Genomic DNA, 20892 nt, shown 5'->3' on the forward strand with positions numbered 1-20892 from the left:
TTGAAGTGAATTAAAGAGCACCCAAGGGAGAAATTGCAGGCAGCACACATACAAGGTGCTTGAGCCTTGCAATGAAATGGAGAATGGCAGGCATCAAAGGATAGCAAAAAGACCACTAGGGTAGAGTCACAGTTGAACTTGTTTCCTTGCCAGTCAGAGGTGAACTAAATCTCTCAGGAAGAGTTCAGTGGATTTCCAAAGCTGAAAGAAGTTAAACTAGCTATGAGGCCAAAAAGGGAGTTTATTCCATATGAGAAAGGATTCTATGCATTAAATTCTAATTTATTAAGGAAAGGATCATAACTTGTGTTTTGGAATTGATCATTGCTCTGTTTTATGTAACAAGATATTTTAGAGTCCCCAACTTGCTCTTCCAGGCTTAGAATTGTATGATGGGCCTTACATGTGCACTTCCATTTTGGGACTTGGCACATTTTTCTTTTGCTCTAGAGGAAGACTTCAAGAGAAGTCACAGGGAAGCAGTCAAGGATGCTTCAATGACAATTTTTGAACAGGTTTCCAGATTTATGAGAAGCACATGATAGAGAATGAGAGAGCAGCAGATCTGTGAGCCTGAGTGAGACGTCCTCTGATACCATGGGTAACACAGAATGGAGGTAAGTTAGAGTTGCAGAAACTGAAAGCTAAAAGCTGTCACTCATGTGGACTTCTGAGAAATTGAGGGTGGGTCACCTGCCAATAGTACAGTGACTATTGCCCTTCTGAAATCATCTTCTTATTCCAAATACAATTTTAAGAACAAAGTTTTCCAACAACAACTGTTACATGTCTCTATTTGTTTTGTATTTTAATTCTCCTAAGAGTTCCTCTTAATTTAATAAAAAAAATCTGTGAATGTACATGGGAATGTACATTGATAAAAAAAAATTTAGAAGGCACTATGGTGATTGGTATAAAAAATGTTAAATGTGCATACATGTTGATTCAGTGCTCCAACTTCTAGAAATTTGAGGAAATTAGAAAATAAGGCACATAATTAGTAATTGAAGACTTATTTATATTAGTAAAAAATGTATAAAACCTAAATATCCACCAATAAGAATTTTAAAATAAATAATAATATAAACATACCCATTATAAAATTCTATGCAAAAATAAAAATTATAGATATAACAACAATGTGCTTATATTGATGAGTGTGTGTGTGTGTGTGTGTGTGTGTGTGTGTGTAGAATCATGAAAACAACCAAAATGTTAACAGTCCTTATATATTGGTTGAAGGATATGAAGTAGTTTTATGTTTTTTTTCTCCTTTTTCATATAGTTTGACATTTTTATAATAAGCACTTATTATAGGTATTAAAGAATCCAGCCAAAGATGGCCTGTCTATATAGTCCAGGCAGTTTATTTCTTCACTGCAAGCTGAGACCCATTCACTCAAAAACCCCACCAGTGCCAGCTCAAATTTTGACCCATATGTTGTTTTAAGAATAGCCCAAGCAAGCAAATTTTTAGCTGTTCAGAGCCTGCCTGTTCACATAACTCTGTGAAACCTTACTTGACAGCTGCTACCCCTTGATAAGATACAGCCTTGTGGTTATCAGACCCCAAGCTGCTATAGCCCTTTGGAGCGCTCCCTGGCTGTGCTGCTGATTGATGTCACCTAGGTAAATAACCCCTGCTTCTGATTTTACTCTCACCCCGGAGTTCCCTGCTCCTCCTTCCCTCAATGGGATGGTCTGTGTCTGTAAGGAATTTTTTTTTCCTCTCCTCTTCTGCAGTCTATAGGTGCCACTCAGCAAAACTGGCTGTGTTACTGCTTCTCAGAGTCATATCTTATACCTTGACAGAACCCCAAGTCCAAATACCCCCTACACTAGGTATTTGTAATAGCACATAAAACTAACAACCAAGTTTCTTAAACCAGTGTTAAAAAATAATTTAATAATAATTAAAATAGGCCCCTAGCTATGTTTTCAAGCTTTCAAGTAAAAGCGTCTTGCATAGCCTGAACCCAGGGAGGTGCAAGCCTGCAGTTAGAGGGCCTCAGCATGGACACGAAGGTCAGACAAAGACTACCCTGCCAAGATTCAGCCATAATCATGGAATTACACTATCCTGGGTTTTGATCTCAAATGCTCTTTGTTTTGAATATCACCCAGGTTCCGTGATTGGTACGTAGGCAGCGGATATTCCAAACTTTATTTTAGGCCAATTTTCCTGTTCTGTACACCGATGAGTCATCGGGGACCTCCCACAACATCCTCTCTCCTCTCCTGTAATGCTTGCTCCTTCTGTAGAAGCTGGTTTCATGGACTCTTCCGGGTGCTGATCTCCTTAGTCCTTTCTAGTCAGATTACAGGCCAGCAAGCTTCTGGGCCTTTCCCCTCACTGGAATGGGCTGGGAAAGAGGTCTCCTCAGTATCTTCAACTGTGTCTCTAAATCCAAATGCAGTTTATTGATCCTGAGTCTTACTTTTTTTTTTTTTCCAGGTTAGAGAACTGCTGTTTGACTATTTACCCTATCTTCACTCTGCAGATTAGGTAAAAGCTTGCTTATTACCTAGGAAGTGATCATCAATTACCACTGTATTTTAAGCATATTAAATTTACATACCTATATTCCTATCTTCTAGATGGTGATGCAAATTCAGCAGACTACTGTTTACTTGACATACTAACAAAATGCACAACTACTATATATTGAAGCTTTATTTGATTTGAATAGATGAGACAAGTGATAAGAATTATTCTTATTTGTTATTGGGTAATCTGAAACATCTATGAGAAAGCAGAAGAGTTGTGGCCACAGAGTTAGCAGGAAGGCAATTATGTATGGACAAGACAATTAATATCTCAAATGCCATCTTTATGTTCCTTGGAGACCTTCCTTAGCAATCTTAGCTCCTTTCTTTTATATTAAAAAGTAGTTAGCATTTCCTCACATGAGACAATTTGTGATTTAACCAATGATGAAGAGTGGAAAACAATAATCAAAGATCTATTTTTGCACACTTCCAAGCAAACTACAGATACGAGGGAGGATCCAAAGAGGTGCCTACAGTGAATTTTGGTCCATGAAAGATTTGTAATTTCTCTGTCCTGGACTTGTTGCAAAAGTGATTGCCAGGTGAATGTGCCTTTGTAGCATGTCAGTGTAAACCATTTTGATAGAATTATATGCTTCTTTTTTACCTAGGATCCTCTGTTCCCTTAAACCATTTGTTCCTGTCCTTATCTCAAATTCTCACTGTTCATTGGAAGTGATTTACTCAGGATACAGAAAGTCACTCTGCTTCTTCCAAATGTCAATCCTCAGGCCTTTCTCACACACTCTTGGAACTATTTCAAGGGTGAAAAGACTTCCAAATCAGGCTTTAATAATAATCACTTTCGAGGGCACATCAGCCTTTCAGTAAATGACTGAGTTAACAGTGTTCAAAGTATAGTTCTGACTCCACAGTGCTGCATATTTCTTAAACACCGAGTGATTTCATCATTTCCTTAGTTTCATCTTATTTTTTTTATGAACTAGGAATATGCTTCAAAGAATAAATTTAAAGACTCTGGTTTTAACACTTGGTTCACTGCTGCATATAATTAACATATTCTTGTTCTCCACTTAATTTAGAACAGCACTAAATTTCCATGCAGCTCATAAAAGTATGTGTGGATTATTGGAATGTGGCTAAGAAACTCAGTCAGTTGGGTAAAAGCTTCATCCAGAAACATCTGATACACAATTTACCAGGGATAGCTCTACACACACTTGTGAGGAAGGCTACAAGCCTGTCTCCTTCCTTTGTCTACTGGTTTCCCTTTAAGCATTCTCTTAGCCATCCCATCATCATCCTTGGCTCAGGAAGCTCTCCAAGGATGGGAGATTTCCCTTCTAGGAAGCATGTCTCCCAATGCTAACACTGCAACAACAGCTTTTCCAAGGAACTTGATACACTATTCGCCTCATAGCCAGTTGAGCAATGGCTTTCTGAACAAAATGCCTCTCCCTTGCCATCTAGATCCACTAGCGATTTACCTGGGAGTGATTTCAGTTCTAGAGACAAAGATATCTTTATCCTAGCTACCAATTAATTATTCCTCAGTATAAAAAAATTCATGTGGTGATAATATGAAAAATAGCGATGATAATAATGAAGATAACAAGACACAGTGGTAGCAGAGGCAGTGGGAACAAGCTTCAGTATTTCCAAGACCCTTAGGTTCCAATCTGCAACAAAGTTTGGGAACTACTGTTTTGGTGAAAACCATTTGCATTGCTGGCACTTCCCACTGTGAAGCCTCTCACACATGGTAGATCTTCCGAGATTGAGCAGGGACATTACCAGGTACCTTGGGTCTTTATTGGTAAAGACTGTATGGGTGAATACAATGATCTAATAACTATGCAAAAGATTGAGAAACTGTTGACATGGCTGAAGAAGATTGGAGTTCTGCAGTAATTACAGTGGAGCAGACCCCATGCTAATGGCCCCCTGCAGAGCTGGATGGCAGCGCACAGAAGTTGACAGCATTCCCTGGTAGACAGAATTTTGAGCACAAATGGCTTTTTTTTCTTCTTTTGCCTCAGTATTAAAAAGTGGACCAACTTGCCCCAAACCACAGGGCCAAGAAGATTGATGGACCATCCTGGTTTTATTCTGCATTGGTCCTTTGGATTCCAGAAAACCATAATAAGTTCTGGTTTCATATTCACTCATCCAAAAGATGTTCCTTCTTTTTCTCAACTTGAGCATGTGTTTCGTATGAACTGTTCTCCATGTGCCAGCATACCTCCACCTCGAAGCCAGTGTTTCTCAACCATGTTTATCCAGAGGCCCCAAGAATGAATCCACAGTTGGTTTTCTGCCATTTCCCATCAGCCAAAATTATTTTGCTGAACATAATTTTATGCAGTTTGAATTATGAAATCGGTGGATATTTAAGCACTTTTTTCAATCTATGTAAGTGTCTCTCCCTACCCCACCCCATCCCACCTTGGGAGTCACTGCTCTGAACCAGTGTTCTCAGCCTTGCCATCTCACAGATCTCATAGGAAACATCCCACAATTCTGTGAAGGGAGTGAGGACCTAATTTGAGAACGTATAAGGAAAAGTTCCGCATCGTTGGTCTTCACCAGTGTCATGTGGATAGAGGCAGCAGGGCAGAGATGCAAACATGTGGTGACCCTTAGATAAGATGGTTCCGCATCATCCCGAACAACTGGGTTATGATTTGATTTAGATTAACAGCAAAATTAAAACTTGAAAGATGAAACATTAGCATAGAAAACCTGTATTCCAAGTTTGTTCCAAGAAATCCCAAGAGTATGTCTGAAAGGATCCAAATTTTGAGAAACAATGTCTCAAATAATGTCCCCCCCACCTCCGCAACATACACACACACAGACACAGAGCTTTGGAAACTTAAGACTCCCTTACTGTGAAGTTTGTCTGTTCTGGAATTGCAAGATTAACTTAATATCCTTCTGTGGCATCTAATGGGAATGATTGATTTATTTTCTAATAAATATGCACCTGTAGCTGAAAAAATTAAAAGAATAATAATAAAAATTTATGATTTATTTTGTTCCAAAACAGTGTCCCAAGCATTTTGTGCAAGTTTTAACATATTTAGTCATCATTAAAGTCCCAAGACTAATACTATAATTGCCATTTTATGGATGATCTTTTACTGAGGTGTTGAGGCTGCCTTACCACCAACTTGGGAGTCTCTTTCTCCTACTTAGGTTTCTGTAATGACACACAAAGACTTTTTCATAGTGAGTAGAGAATCTCTTGGGTATGCATTTTGATCTCAGTATGCACTACAGCAAAATCTCTGACAAGCGAGGACAAAAGGACTCAGCTCTTAGTCAGTGGAAACAAGAACCCGGCAGAGGTTCAGGTACACATCGTATCTAACAGGAAAAATGAGACAACTCAAAAGGATTTCTTTGGCCCTTACATTTGTTGTCTAATTATGGGAATATTCTAATATATTCACTAAAAAATCCCCTAAGGAAAATACTAGTGACAAAAATTCTAGAAGAGCATGGCATTGACTTCTTGCCATCACAATATTCATTTATCTTTTATTAGTAGGAGTCCCCAAATATTATTCAGGGTGGTAATGTGCCCCAGTAAAACAATACATTTCCCAGATTCCCTTGGTATTGGAGTGCCTATTTAACTGATCTATGATCAGTGAGATGTAAACAAAAGTGATTAAGTGGAGAAAACAGATAGCTAGGGAGTGCCATTTTTGCCCCTTCACCCTTCCTACATCCTGTTTCCTGGAATGCAGATTTGATGGATGGAGCTTCAGATGCCACTTTGGACTATTGTGCTGACCTTGCAGATGAAAGCCAGATTCTAAGAGTAGGAGATCCGGAGATGGAGTGTAGGTCCCTCACAAGGATTAAGCCATCACATTTGCACTGAACTGAACACCATCAGATATATTTTACATTGGAAAATACAACCTCACAACTCTAAGCCAGTGTTATCTTTGGCCTTTTGTTCCATGAAGGTAAACATGATTCCAACTAAATACATAAAGTTAGCTGGAGGTTTTATGTGGAACAGAACCCTTCAACTTTTGTCAGAGAAGAAAACTCAAAAGACTGGTCCTATGGACAGAAGCCAAGTGAAGATATCCAAGTGAGAAATTTCCCAAGTCCTTAAATATGAGAATTAACCTCTGCCTCTCCATTCACTCATTTATGAAACAAAAAGAATGGATTTTAACATTCAGGCACCTTTTCAGATAAAAAATTCTGCAAATTTACAGTTATGGGAGAGTAAGACATACACCAATGTTGCTCAAGCCCTGCCAAAAAGATATCACAAAGAACATGTGATTTTTTTTTCCTGGCAGAAACAGATAACTCTCACTCAGATTCTCTTGAAACTGCTCGAGGCTTCATGGCCCTTAGAGATTTCCCTTGGCTTGTTCTTGCTACTACTTCTGGATCAGGTCATGGTTGACATTATCAGGGACAATTTAATTGAAACAAATAGAGTTTTATTTAAATAGGCTTCAGCATTCTTTATCCAAGTAACCAAGGGATATCCTGTTGAATTAGAGAGAACACCCAGGGCACAAGATCTAAACAGGAAAATAGAACTGTGGAGAACATCCTTTCTTGAAATCTCTGGTCAAAGTGGCCTATAATCTTGGCTTTCCTCTCCTGCTTCTCATTGCTGTCCTGCATAAAATGATGAAATAAAATATCAAGAGAACACACTAATGTAGAAATAATAAGATCCACAATAAATTTACTGTGCTTCCACTGTAAAATCATTTAATCCTTGGAATTTCAATTTTCATTATATTAGAGTGGCCAAGACAGTATCTGAGGCTTCTACTCTGTGGATTTTTTTTTAAGTTTACCAAATAGATGATAGTTTTAAAAAATAATTTGTAAAATGCAAAGATGTGCAGCATTCATAGATGCTATCAACAGGAAGCTTACCCGCCCTTCTATTGCTTGCAGCATGATTTATTGCCATTGTCAGAGTCAAAATAGATGAAGCACAAATAAACCAGGTCACTGGGTGCATACTGGTGAGAAGCACAAGAGTAAACACACCTCTCTATGTTAAATATGAGTGAGACATCATGATTAGGGGCAAATTGATATACTGTCCCATCAAAGTGGCAGGCATGTCTATGCAACCAAAGGGCTTTTACCAGACCCTCTATATTTAAATGTGATGTTTGCTAATCAATCATCTTTTTTCTTTGTCATGTAAACTGCCAGACCACTGATTTGATGAGATCTCATGAATTGGTTTAAATATATACCTGATGTTTAATCAATATCTTCAGCAGACTTCAAGAATTCATTTCAGTGTACGACATCCTTCTTAGACATCTTAAAATGAGACTCACCTAAAGCTAATATCATCAAATCACTCAAGAGCTTAATTCTGGCTCAATAATTGACTTCTATACAATCGTCACTAGAGAGGCTAAAGGGACAATCTAATAGAGTATAAAATTGGAAGCTTGCTTTTCTCATTCTTTCTCAGACTGTATTAGAACAGATCTATTTAGACACACAAAAATATGATGACTATTATGTGACTTCTCTAAACGAATTTCATATTCTGGTCTCAGAAAGTGTTCAATGATGTCTAGCTCAGGAATCACATAATATTTGACTCACTAGTCTTGAAGTTACCCTGTTAGTGTTTGACCCTATGTCCCAGGGATAGTTTGTTGTAGCTGTCTGCTTCTAGCAAGTCCCTTTTCCAGCTATCCAGAGGAATATACAGAAGCTATCTCCACACTCATTGCCGTGAGGAGGTGAATTTTTTAAAAGTACAAGTTGAAGACTGTAGACTATAGCTCTAAGGAAAAACTATATGCTATTCTCCTCCTAAATGCAACTGGTTTTTTTTTTTTTTTCCTGCTGTGACTAAAAGACCCGACCAGAACAACTGTAGAGGAGGAAAAGTTTATTTGCGAGCTCATGGTTTCAGAGGTCTTAGTCTGTAGAAGGCTGGCTCCATTCCTTGGGCTTGAGGTGAGGCAGCACACCATGGTGGGAGAGTGTGGCAACTCACATAATGATCAGAAAGTAGAGAGAGTGGTCTCCACTTGCCAGATACAAATATACACCCCAAAGCCATGCCCACTATTCTCTCCTCCTCCAGCCACACCCCACCACTTCAGTTACCACTCAGATAATTCCTATCTGAGGACTGATTCACTGATTGAGTTAAGGCTATAACCCAATCATTTTTCTTCCAAATCTTTTTGTATTGTCTCCCACAAGAGCGTTTGGGGAAAACCACATCTAAATCATAACAGCAACACTGATGTTTTTCAGGAGTCCATCTGAATGGTGATTTGGACTGTTCCCTCTTTATGAGAGCTCCAACCTTCTACCCCAGAAAGTAAGGCAGTAAGGTCAGACCAGAAGAGGGTTACAATGAGTGATTTTACAGTTGAGAATTAAAGAGAAGGAAGGGTCCCTGATCCTGACTCTACCTATGGAAGACAGGACCACATAATATTCTCAAGGAACTACCTGGGACAAAAGTTTTGGAAAAGCCCAGTCTAACACACTCAGCTTTGATGACATGTGGTTAAATGGTGCCTGGGGGAGTAACCGACATGCATAAACTCAGGAAGAAGCTTAGAGAGACATGCATGCAAAAATTAACATTGGCAACTCCTACATGCTGGAAAGGGGTGACCTATTTATCTACTTGTTCTAACTTTTTTGCTTATCTATACATTCACAAGTCTCTATGATGAATATATACTCCTTTTATAATAGGAAAAAATGCAAAAAGAAAAGGCCTCTACTATAGTTATGATAGTTTTTAAAGAAAGGTTTCTGTTTGGATTATTCACACAGTCAAGCCTTGTGGTCATTTTCATGTCAAAGGCAAGGACCAGATATAATGAAGGAAGACATTGGATTTTAAGACTCCAGGGCAGTATTGTTTTGTCCTTTCAAAATTTGATAATCCCTTTGAATCACTTTGTATTTATTAGCATTTACCATGAATGTTACTAAAACAAGTTTCTCCAAATCTGGTGAGCGAATAAGTTGCTAATTAGCTTCACACTGAGAAATCTTTCCCCTTAACCTGACAGATTCCAGTTTTTATGGCTTGATGATCAAATGAGAAAAATAAGGAAAATGTGAAGAGCTTTACATGAATGCAAATTCACTGAACTGTTCAAACTTTCCTCTTTTTTAAAGAATAACGAGATAACACACACACACACACACGCACACACACACATACACACGCACAGAGTCAGTCCTCATTGTTCATGGATTTAGTGTTTATGGATCCACCCACTCATAAACTTACTTGTAACTCCAAAACCAATAAATCAGAGCTCGTCACACTCAGGCGGTTCCTTTGCGGATGTGCAACACTTGAACCACCCAGTGAACACGTCCTCAACCAGAATGGAACAAGGCCTTCTTGTTTCAGTTCTCATACTGTCAACAAGAATCTTTGGGGCAGTCCACTGAGTGCCTCATGCTTTGCATTTTCTGTGTTTTTCGTTGATGATTTTGCTATTTAAAATGACCTTGAAGCAGAGCATTGAAGTGCTGTCTAGAGTTCTAAAGTATAAGAAGGCTGTGCTGTGCCTCATGGAGAAAGTTCATGTGTTAGATAAGCTTTGTTAAATCAGGTGTCTATAACACAACACACATAAAACAAGGTTAGGTGGGTGTTCCGTTGTTGTTATTGTTCATTTGGTTTTGGAAATGTTAGTCCAAGGGTACAGAATTTCAGTTTTGCAAGATGAAAAATTCTGGAAATCTCACCTATAGGATGATGCCTGTAGTTAAAAATACTATAATGTATACTTAAAACTTGGCAAAAGAATAGATCCTATGTATCCTTATCAAAACAAAAAAGAAAGAAGATGGCAACAAGATTATATATGATGAAAATATTGTGACCAGAGGTCAATAGAAACCTACTCCTGTAATTCCCCTGGGAGCAAAGTTTCAATATTTGTTAATTTATGTTCAAGGAAAGTTTATAGGACTTAATCATTACAAACAAAACTCTTTTTCTCCATATATACGTAAGTATACATACATGTATGCATATATATGCTATACACACACACACACAATTTTAATGTTATTATTTTGTAAAAAAGCATAGTCAAGACTACTATGTTCATTCCCACTAATTCCGGTGTCAAGTACGACATTTATGAAAATGAAAGCTTCAGTCTGGAAACAACTTACCTTTATCATTCCAAATTATTAATTGAATACATTTTATAGTCTACTACCTTTTGCTGAGGGAACAATAGTGAAGAAGACAATGATAGTACCTGACCTTTTGGAACATGAATTTTAGGGGAAGAACAGTCTCCCCAGCTAAAAAAGACAAGTAAGTATATGAATGAATTTATGTTATGAAAGGAACAAGGAAGGGACTGAGATCATGGATGGGAGTGGAAACACTTGCTCTAGGTAGTTCAGTCAGAACAGGTCTCCATGGGGAGATCATATTTAAGACTGCGACACAGAGGATAGAAGGAATGAGCCACGACAAGCAGGGAGAACACCTCACCCAAAGGGAGAATGTAAGCTGCCAGAATGCACTTGGCACAAAGAACTGAAAGGTGACCAGTGTGATTGCAGGATGTCGGGATGGGAATGAAGCCAAAGTAGAGATATCACCAGGACCAACTGGTGCAGGAATTGTAGGTCCTGCTACGGGTATGGATTTTATTTCACTGTTACGGAAAGTCACAAAAAGATTTTACACAAAGTTTTGATGTTAATTCCTTTTGCATTTTAAGATTTCTTATGCTGCTGGTGGAGAATAGATTGGAATGAAACAGACACTGAACTGAGGAGAACCAGTGAGCAGTCTGTTCCCAGGATGAGGGTACGAGATAGTGATGATTTAAGAAAGCGGAAGCGAAGAAGCTGAAGCCAAGAAGTGTGCTGGATTAAAACTCACTGACATATGACAGATGGGAAGCGTGCAGGGGGAGGAAAGTGAATATTTGAAGATGGCCCTAGATTTCTGATTTGAACAACTGGATGCCAAATGGTATCATGTACAGAGACAGAGACATCTTGGCAGATACCTTCATAAGCCATAGTTTCCTCATCAATAAATTAGGTAAAATACTGTTTCTATCACAGGGTTGTTCTGAGGATCAAATAAGCTATTACATGTCAAATACCTAGAGTACTTAAAATATGGTAAGGACTATAAGAACTTCAGTTATTCCTATTAGTTATGGCATAGAAATGAGAAATGTTTAAAAACTGTTTCTCAAGTAGTCACATATCCCTGTCAATTTGTTATTATAGGGAACGATGGTGAATTAAATGTGAAATTAGAATGTCATTTGATCAAAAGGGCCAAGAATACTGAAATCCTGACTTTTGGTCCCATGATCCTGCCTTGAAGTCTCCAGATGAAAATGACATCTTGTTTACAATAGGAATTGTGGCCTGGAAACCCTGTAAAACTTAGGCTAAATCATGAGGATGACCTTTTACTATACCTAGTGAACCTATAGCAACTTCTAACTAAAGTAGACTCACTGATCCTGGGTCACTTCCTGCTACCATGGAGCGAATAACTGAGCCTGGGTTCTGTAACTAAGAGCTACAGTGGCTGTCTCAGAAAACTCCACCTACTGTATTGAAACACAATCAGTGGTATGGACTCTTCTTCCGGGTAGCAAAAGGCTGAAGCCAGGTGAGGCAGCAAGACAGGTTTCTCAGTTCACCCCAGAAGACAAAAGGTAAACTTTAAATTGACTTGGAAAATTCCTTTTCCCCTAGTTCCAAACAAAAAATGGGTTTGTTTCACTTCCTGACCCAAACAGGGTAAGTCATAAAATTATAAGGGAGTAATATAATACAACAATTAAATTAGCTACAGTAGAAACTACCTCCCCTGGAGAACATAAGGAAGTCCAGGACCTGTGGGTCTGGCATCTTCCAGACAACCTTAGCAACAGCTGAGTAAGCCTAGTGGTCCCAGGTGTGCTTATTCAAGCGCTAGGTATATTTATTGAACACCTGGGCGTTAGGCACATCACATGATAATCTTATTATGTTGAGTCTTGATAATAAAGAAAACTGGAAAATATTACTCTTCTGGTAAAGCCAAATATGTTGTTGATTTTTTTTCTTTTTTCTTTTTTTTAAAAAAGCAAATTTAATCAAATACAGTTGAATGTTTCTAAAAGTTTGGGAAAATAGAACAAAATAAGTAATCTTTCTTCCTTCCTAAAATAAAGTTCTTATCTAATCACATCAACATAAAATTCCCATTTGCCACTCAGTAAATTTGTAGAAAGAATAATTAATTTTTTGCTGCCTGAGTCTGATTAACGCATCACTTCCCCTTAAGGAAGCCACTTCTTACAGTAGTGGTGCACCATTTATCATTTATTCATTAGAGTTCTGAATTGTGCCTGTGTTTAAAGATCAGTTACATAATAGTCCCCTCCTATTTCAATGAGTTTGGCTGATATTCATCAGCATTTAAAATATATAGTATTAGTAATAATTGTTCCAGTTACTGAGGTGTCAGTATATAATAAACTGGAATTTACTTTAGGTTTCATTGGCTGTAGTTCAAAATTTGTAGAACATAGATTTAGAAATATTCATTATAGCAAACTAACTTTTCCCAATAGATAATCATTATATAAGAACTGGTATATAAAACATGTCGAATGTGTATATGTAAACATAATGGATGATTCATTTGTTATTTTATGAAACAAATAATAATAAATCCCTTAAAATAAAATAATTCCTTAAAATTCTTTTAAAAATTTTATTTATTTATATTTTAGTTGTAGTTGTATTTTATTTATTTTATTTTTATGTGGTACTGAGGATCAAACCCAGGGCCTTGCGCGTGCTAGGCGAGCGCTCTACCGCTGAGCCACAACCCCAGCCCCTAAAACTTTTTTGAAAAGTTAAAATTTCATGAAAAATAGTTGCATTTTTCTTTGCCATTTCCAAGAACATTTGAACTATTTCAAGGATATCCTTTCAAACATCAATATCTGTATACAATATAGCAAAAAAAGTTCTGCACTGATTGGTGAATATAGACAAAAGTTCTTTCCTTGTATTCTGGGACAACCCAGTATGGTAACCTAGACCTTGAAGACCCATCTGTTACTCAGGCCTATTGTATAACAATGATATTTTTGATTCCCTTGGATTTTCACAAGTTCATTTACCAGCTGTCTCACAGCTTTTTCTCAAGGTAGAACGACTCATATCTAGTATTTTCACCCACTAAAAAAAAAAAAAAAAACTAAGCAGAAAAACAACATTACAAGTTACATTAAAATGTAATCTTTAGACTGTACAATAACCAGGAATACAATTTCCACTCAATTAAGTAGCACAGAATACATTCTAATGACTGCATTTACAGAAGATGCCAGCAATACTTAGTGAAAAAAACTGCATGCTAATTCACTAGGTAACTGAGACACCAGGACAATAAAGTTCCCTTTAAGTGCATGGGATATAAAAACAAACAACAAAGTATACAGCAATCCAACAAAGCCTGTCTTCTTTGTAATGAACTGTGTAATTACTAAAAAGGCTAAGATTACTGGTGATAAAACAGACATCTTCTAACTAAAATGTTCATGGAGTTGAAATCTGGTTAAGTTTTGTTAAAACAGTAATGCTATGGAGATTAAGCAGAAAAACAAAAGAACAAATTGCTCTACCTCCTGAGAGGACAATACGGAGCGTCCTAACGGTGGATAAAGAAGCGACTGATTTAGGTGGCAGAAAAAAATCAACAAACAATTGAGTCCACCAGTTAGCATCCCAAATGTCAATACCAATTCCAACCAGTCTAATTAAAAAAGTAACTGCAATGGAAATGCACTTTGAAACAGGCCATCAATCTCCCCTGCCATAAAAAAAAAACACCATGGTCTGTATAAGAGAGGAAAATACTTTCATAATGAGGGAAATTTTCAAAGTATTCTCATTTAACAGCTTCAGCCCATAACATAACTAAACAAAAATGAGCAGCAGGAAAGGTATTCAGCTGGCCTTCTAGGAGTTTATTTCAACATTTGTGCAAAAATAATGACGCAGAAGCATGTCTAACAGTAGCCCTCCTTGAGCTGGACCTGTCTCAGCAATGGTGAGCCATGTGTGAACTGGGTATGGCTTTAAAAACCTTCTTAAATACGTAGTTCTTTGTTCAGTGTATCATTAAATCAGAAATCTGTTGGCCAACAGATTTCTTGTATATAATTCAATTCTGTGCATTAGATATCTTCCTATAGACTTGGCATTTAGAATGAGAACAGAATAGGTAGAATCCACTGATTCTGTCCTCCATCAAAGAGGAAATATGTATGAAATGTCAAGATCATTGTACTGTCATGTGTAACTAATTAAAACAAATTAAAAAATGAAAAAAAGAGGAAATATGAAGGGAAAAAAATCCCTGTGGTTGATTCAGGCCTCCCCCTGCTACCACTTGGAAAAAATTCCCCACCAAACTCAAATCTAGTTTCCTAGCCTTCCTGTTCATCTCTTCCTCTAAGGGAGAGGGATTTTCATGGAGAAAGTTGGAGGTCAGATTGATCTTCCATATGAAAAGATCAAGAAGAGGCTGGAGGAGAGGGAGAGAAGACTCCTGGGGCAGGCAAGCACAGACCCTGTGAGAATTACACCTGTACAAAGCTCTGAGGCTCCTCCTGTGTGCAAGAAAAATTGAGGAACGGAGAAATCCAAGTTGAAAGGTGGCAGTACAGGTTTTGAATTGGGTCGTTCTTAATGCCAGTAAGAAATGGATTGCTTTTAAAATCACTTTTGACCGTAGCACTGAGCCTCTTCAAAAACAATTTCATCTAGAACTCAGACACCTTAAGGATTCATTTAGATTATCTATGTCATGTCTCCATCACCTGGGTCTTATGACCTAGAACCAATTCCAAAAATGAGAAAAGTCTATATACCTTTTGATTTGTCAGACTATAAAGCCTTGTAGGCAGAATGGTGACATTTTAAAATCACTGACATTATCACACACACAATAGGAGAAAAAGTTTGAAATAGTAATCCTTTCTTTTAAGGAATGGCTCAATAATACCACTTCATGAAGAGTAGGTAGGATTTTTTTTTTCTGGTTGTAGTTGTAATAATCTTAAAGAAAGTATTAGAAAGGCATATAACTCTTTTGGTGTAAGTTCCCAAAGCTACATTTAATCAAATGTCCAAGGTCATCTTTCAGATTTAAAAAAAAAAATCTGTGTGTTCAGGTTTATTTTTTACCCTTGTTTGTGAATGGTCATGAATGGTTTCCCTATGTTCACGTTTTAAATTTCGAATTTAGCTATAAAATCAATTCAAAGATATTTTGGGAGGCCACAGAGATCTTATACATTTTGCATTTTCTCAGTGGAACCATAATAATCCTTTTTCACTCTCCTGTGAAAATCATCATGAGTTGCAATTTCCTCTTATCAGCCTCTTTATTTTATATTCATCTAAAAAGTCAAAGAAAAGTCCTGAGATATTTTAGATATGGCTGAATCTCTCTCATTTTATATCTTCTCAAGAGGACTATGACAATCCATTTATCTCACAAATGAATAATGTGAATGAATCCGTCACAGTTAAAGTACTACCTCCTTTTAACAAAGGGGAAATGTCTCCTTGCATTAAAGCACCAATATTTAGCCAAGAGTAATTTGAACTGAAAGGTGGGTAACTATTTAGATTGAAGTAGGCAAAGAAAAGAGTAATGACCTCTGACACCAGCCACCCAGGGCTGAGCTAAAGTTCGCAGGTTAGGAGCACAGTCTACCAGGGGGTTGCTCTAACTTTGAATCCCTTCAGATAGATAATTTACAAGAATGACTTGTGGAACTCCAGGTTTGCCCGATGCTTATAGTTACATTGTAGCAGGATACAAATCAGAACAAGCCAGAGGGAGAAATGAGCAGAGTAAGGTCTTCCATACTTGAAGCCTACTCTGTAAAGGACATTTTACTCTACTGACACATGGTTGTCTGACAGTAAACAGAGTACTGCCAACCAAGGAAGCTCACCTGTGATGTCTAGAGTTCCTCCTGGGGTTTTATCATTGAATCATTGACTCTGAGGTTGAACTCAATCTCCAGTGCCTCGCTCCACTCTAGGGATCAGGTTGATATTATATGGATCAAAGCCTCAACCATCTAATTGATCTTTCTGACTTGACCTGCCCCCATCTTAAGTCATCTCCTTAACATAAACTATTTAGGGATCTACTATGAATAACAAATGAATTACCTATTTTCCTAAATTTCCTATTACTGAGGAAATTTCAAGGGTTTAGAGTTTGTCTCCCAGGAATGAGGAACAAAAGCCACCAATAATTTATTACACCAAGCCTATGGTATCCTTTTTTAAATTAACTTTTTTATTTGTATTTGACAGCAGAATGCATTACAATTTTTATTACACATATAGAGCACATTTTGTCATATCTCTGGTTGTACACAAAGTATATTCACACCAATTCGTGTCTTCATACATGTACTTTGGATACTAATGTCCATCACATTCCACCATCACTTCTAACCCCATACCCCCTCCCTTTCCCTCCAACTCCTCTGCCCTATCTAGAGTTCCTCTATTCCTCCCATGTCCCCCTCCCTACCCCACTATGAATCAGCCTCCTTATATCACACAAAACATTTGGCATTTGGTTTTTTGGGATTGGCTGACTTCACTTAGCAAACTTCACTTATCTTCTCTAACTCCATCCATTTACCTGCAAACACCATGATTTTATTCTCTTTTATTGCTGAGTGATATTCCATTGTGTATATATGCTACATTTTTTTATCCATTCATCTATCGTAGGGCATCTAGGTTGGTCCCACAGTTTAGCTATTGTGAAAATCGTGCTGCTATGAACATTGATGTGACTGTGTTCCTGTGTATGCTATTTTTAAGTTCTTTGGGTATAGACTAAGGAGAGGGATAGCTGGGTAAAATGTTGATTCCATTCCCAATTTTCCAAGAAATCTCCATACTGCTTTCCATATTGGCTGTAGTAATTTGTAGTCCCACCAGCCGTGTATGAGTGTACCTTTTTCCCCACATCCTCTCCAACACTTATTGTTGTTTGTCTTCATAATAGCTGCCATTGTGACTGGAGTGAGATGAAATCTTAGAGTAGATTTGATTTGTATTTCTCTAATTGCTAGCGATGATGAACATTTTTTTCAAATATTTGTTGACTGATTGTATATCATCTTCTGAGAAGTATTTCTTCAGGTCCTTGGCCCATTTGTTGATTGGGTTATTTGTTTTTTCAGTGCTTAGCTTTTTGAGTTCTTTATATATCCTAGAGATTAGTGCTCTATCTGATGTGTGAGGGGTAAAAATTTGCTCCCAGGATGTAGGCTCTCTGTTCACCTCACAGTCAGTTTCTTTTGCTGAAAAGAAACTTTTTAGTTTGAATCCATTCCATTTATTGATTCTTGATTTTAATTCTCATGCCAAAGGAGTCATATTAAGGAAGTTGGGGCCTAATCCCATATGATGGAGATTAGGGCCTACTTTTCCTTCTATTAGACGCAGAGTCTCTAATTTTATTTCTAGGTCCTTGATCCATTTTGAGTTGAATTTTGTACATGGTGAGAGATAGTTTTGTTGCATATGGATTTCTAGTTTTCCACGAACTATTTTTTGCAGAGGCTATCTTTTCTCCAATGCATGTTTTTGGCACATTTGTCTAATATAAGATAATTGTACTTTTGTGGTTTAGTCTCTGTGTACTCTATTCTGTACCACTGGTTTATCAGTCTGTTTTGGTGCTAATACCAGGCTGTGTTTGTTACTGTTGCTCTGCAGTATAGTTTAAAGTCTGGTATAACGAACGATGCCACCTGCTTCACTCTACCTGCTAAGGATTGCTTTAGCTATTCTGGGTCTCTTATTTCTATTTCTATGAGGAATGCCATTGGGATTTTGATTGGAATTGCATTAAATCTGTATAGTGCTTTTGGTAGTATGGTTATTTTGATAATATTAATTCTGCCTATCCAAGAGCAAGGTAGATCTTGCCATTTTCTAAGGTCTTCTTTGTCTTCTTACTTTAGGCTTCTGTAGTTTTCATTGCATAGATCTTTCACCTCTTTCATTGGTTCCCAAGTATTTTTTTTTAGGTATTGTAAATGGGGTAGTTTTCCTTGCTCCCTTTTCAGAGGATTTATCACTGACATACAGAAATGTCTTTGATTTATGGGTGTTGGTTTTATATCCTGCTACTTTTCTAAATTCATTTATTAGTTTTAGAAGTTTTCTGATGGAACTTTTAAGGTCTTCTAGGTATAGAATCTTGTCATCCGAAAAAATGTACAAATTTCAGTTCTTCTTTTCCTATGTGTACCCCTTTAATTTCTTTCATCTGTCTAATTGCTCTGGCCAGTGTTTCAAGAACTATGTTAAATAGAAGTGGTGAAAGAGGGCATCCCTGTCTTGTTTCAGTTTTTAGAGAGAATGCCTTCAATTTTTCTCCATTTAGAATGATATTAGCCTAGAGCTTAGCATAAATAGCCTTTATGATGTTGAGATATGTTCCTATTATTCCTAATTTTTCTAGTGTTTTGAACATGAAGGGATGCTGTATTTTGTGAAGTGCTTTTTCTGCATCTATTAAGATGATCATATGATTCTTATCTTTAATTCTATTGATGTGATGAATTACATTTATTGATTTCCATATGTTGAACCAAACTTGCATCCCTGGCATGAATCCCACTTGATCATGGTGCATGATCTTTTTGACATGTTTTTGTATTCGATTTGCCAGAATTTTATTGAGAATTTTTGCATCTATGTTCATTACACATATTGGTCTGAAATTTTCTTTCTTTGATGTATCTTTGCCTGGTTTTGGAATCAGGTGAAATTGGCCTCATAGAATAAGTTTGGAAGTGCTACCTCTTTTTCTATTTCCTGAAATAAATTGAAAAGTATTGGTATCAGTTCTTCTTTTAAAAAAAAATATTTGTTTTTTAGTTGTAGTTGGACACAATACCTTTATTTATTTTTATGTAGTGCTGAGGATAAAACCCAGGGTCTTGCACGTGCAAGGCAAGCATTCTACTGCTGAGCCAGAGCCACAGCCACAGCCCCGGTATTAATTCTTCTTTAAAGGTTTTGTAGAACTCAGCAGTGTATCCGTTCAGTCCTGGGCTTTTCTTGGTTGGTAGACTTTTGATGGTATCTTCCATTTCATTGCTTGAAATTGATCTTTTTAAATTGTTTATATCATCCTGATTCAATTTGGGCTATCTAGATGACTCTAGAAATTTGTTGATGCCTTTCATATTTTTTTATTTTATTGGAGTACATGTTTTCAAAATAATTTCTAATTATCTTCTGTATTTCTGTAGTGACTGTCATGATATTTCCTTTTTCATCACATATGCTAGTAATTTGAGTTTTCTCTCTCCTTCTCTTCATTGGCATGGCTAAGAGTCTGTCAATTTTATTTATTTTTTCAAAGAAGCAACTTTTTTTTGACGATCTTTTTGATTGTTTCTTTTGTCTCAATTTCATTGATTTCAGCTCTGATTTTAATCATTTCCTGTCTTCTATTGCTTTTGGTGTTGGCTTGTTCTTCTTTTTCTAGGGTTTTGAGATGTAATGTTAAGTCATTTATTTGTTGACTTTTTCTTTTAAGGAATGAACTCCATGCAATGAACTTTTCTCTTAGAACTGCTTTCATAGTGTCCCAGAGATTTCAATATGTTGTATCTGTGCTCTCATTCACCTCTAAATTTTTTTCATCTTTTCCTTGATGTCTTCTTAACCCTCTGTGCATTCAGTAGCATATTATTTAGTCTACATGTGTTGGAGTGGATTTTATTTCTTTTTTATCATTGATTTCTAATTTCATTCCATTATGATCTGATAGAATACAGGGTAGTATCTCTACTTTTTTATATTTGCTAAGAGTTGCTTTGTGGCATAGAATATGTTCTATTTTAGAGAAGGATCCATGTGCTGCTGAGAAGAAAGTATATTCTCTTGTTGAAGGATGGAATATTTTATATATGTCAGTTAAGTCTAAGTTATTGATTGTATTATTGAGTTCTATAGTTTCATTTTTCAGCTTTTGTTTGGAAAATCTATCTAGTGATGAAAGAGGTGTGTTAAAGTCACCCAAAATTATTGTGTTGTGTTCTATTTGACTCTTGAGAAGAGTTTGTTTGATGAACATAGCTGCTCCATTGTTTGGGGCATATAGATTTATAATTCTTTTTTTTTAAAGAGAGAGAGAGAGAGAAGAGAGAGAGAGAGAATTTTTTAATATTTATTTTTCAGTTTTTGGTGGACACAACATCTTTATTTTATTTTTATGTGGTGCTGAGGATCGAACCCAGCACCCTGCACATGCCAGGC

Source organism: Urocitellus parryii, chromosome 6 (genome assembly GCF_045843805.1).
Source record: "Urocitellus parryii isolate mUroPar1 chromosome 6, mUroPar1.hap1, whole genome shotgun sequence".
NCBI classification, from domain to species: Eukaryota; Metazoa; Chordata; class Mammalia; order Rodentia; family Sciuridae; genus Urocitellus; species Urocitellus parryii.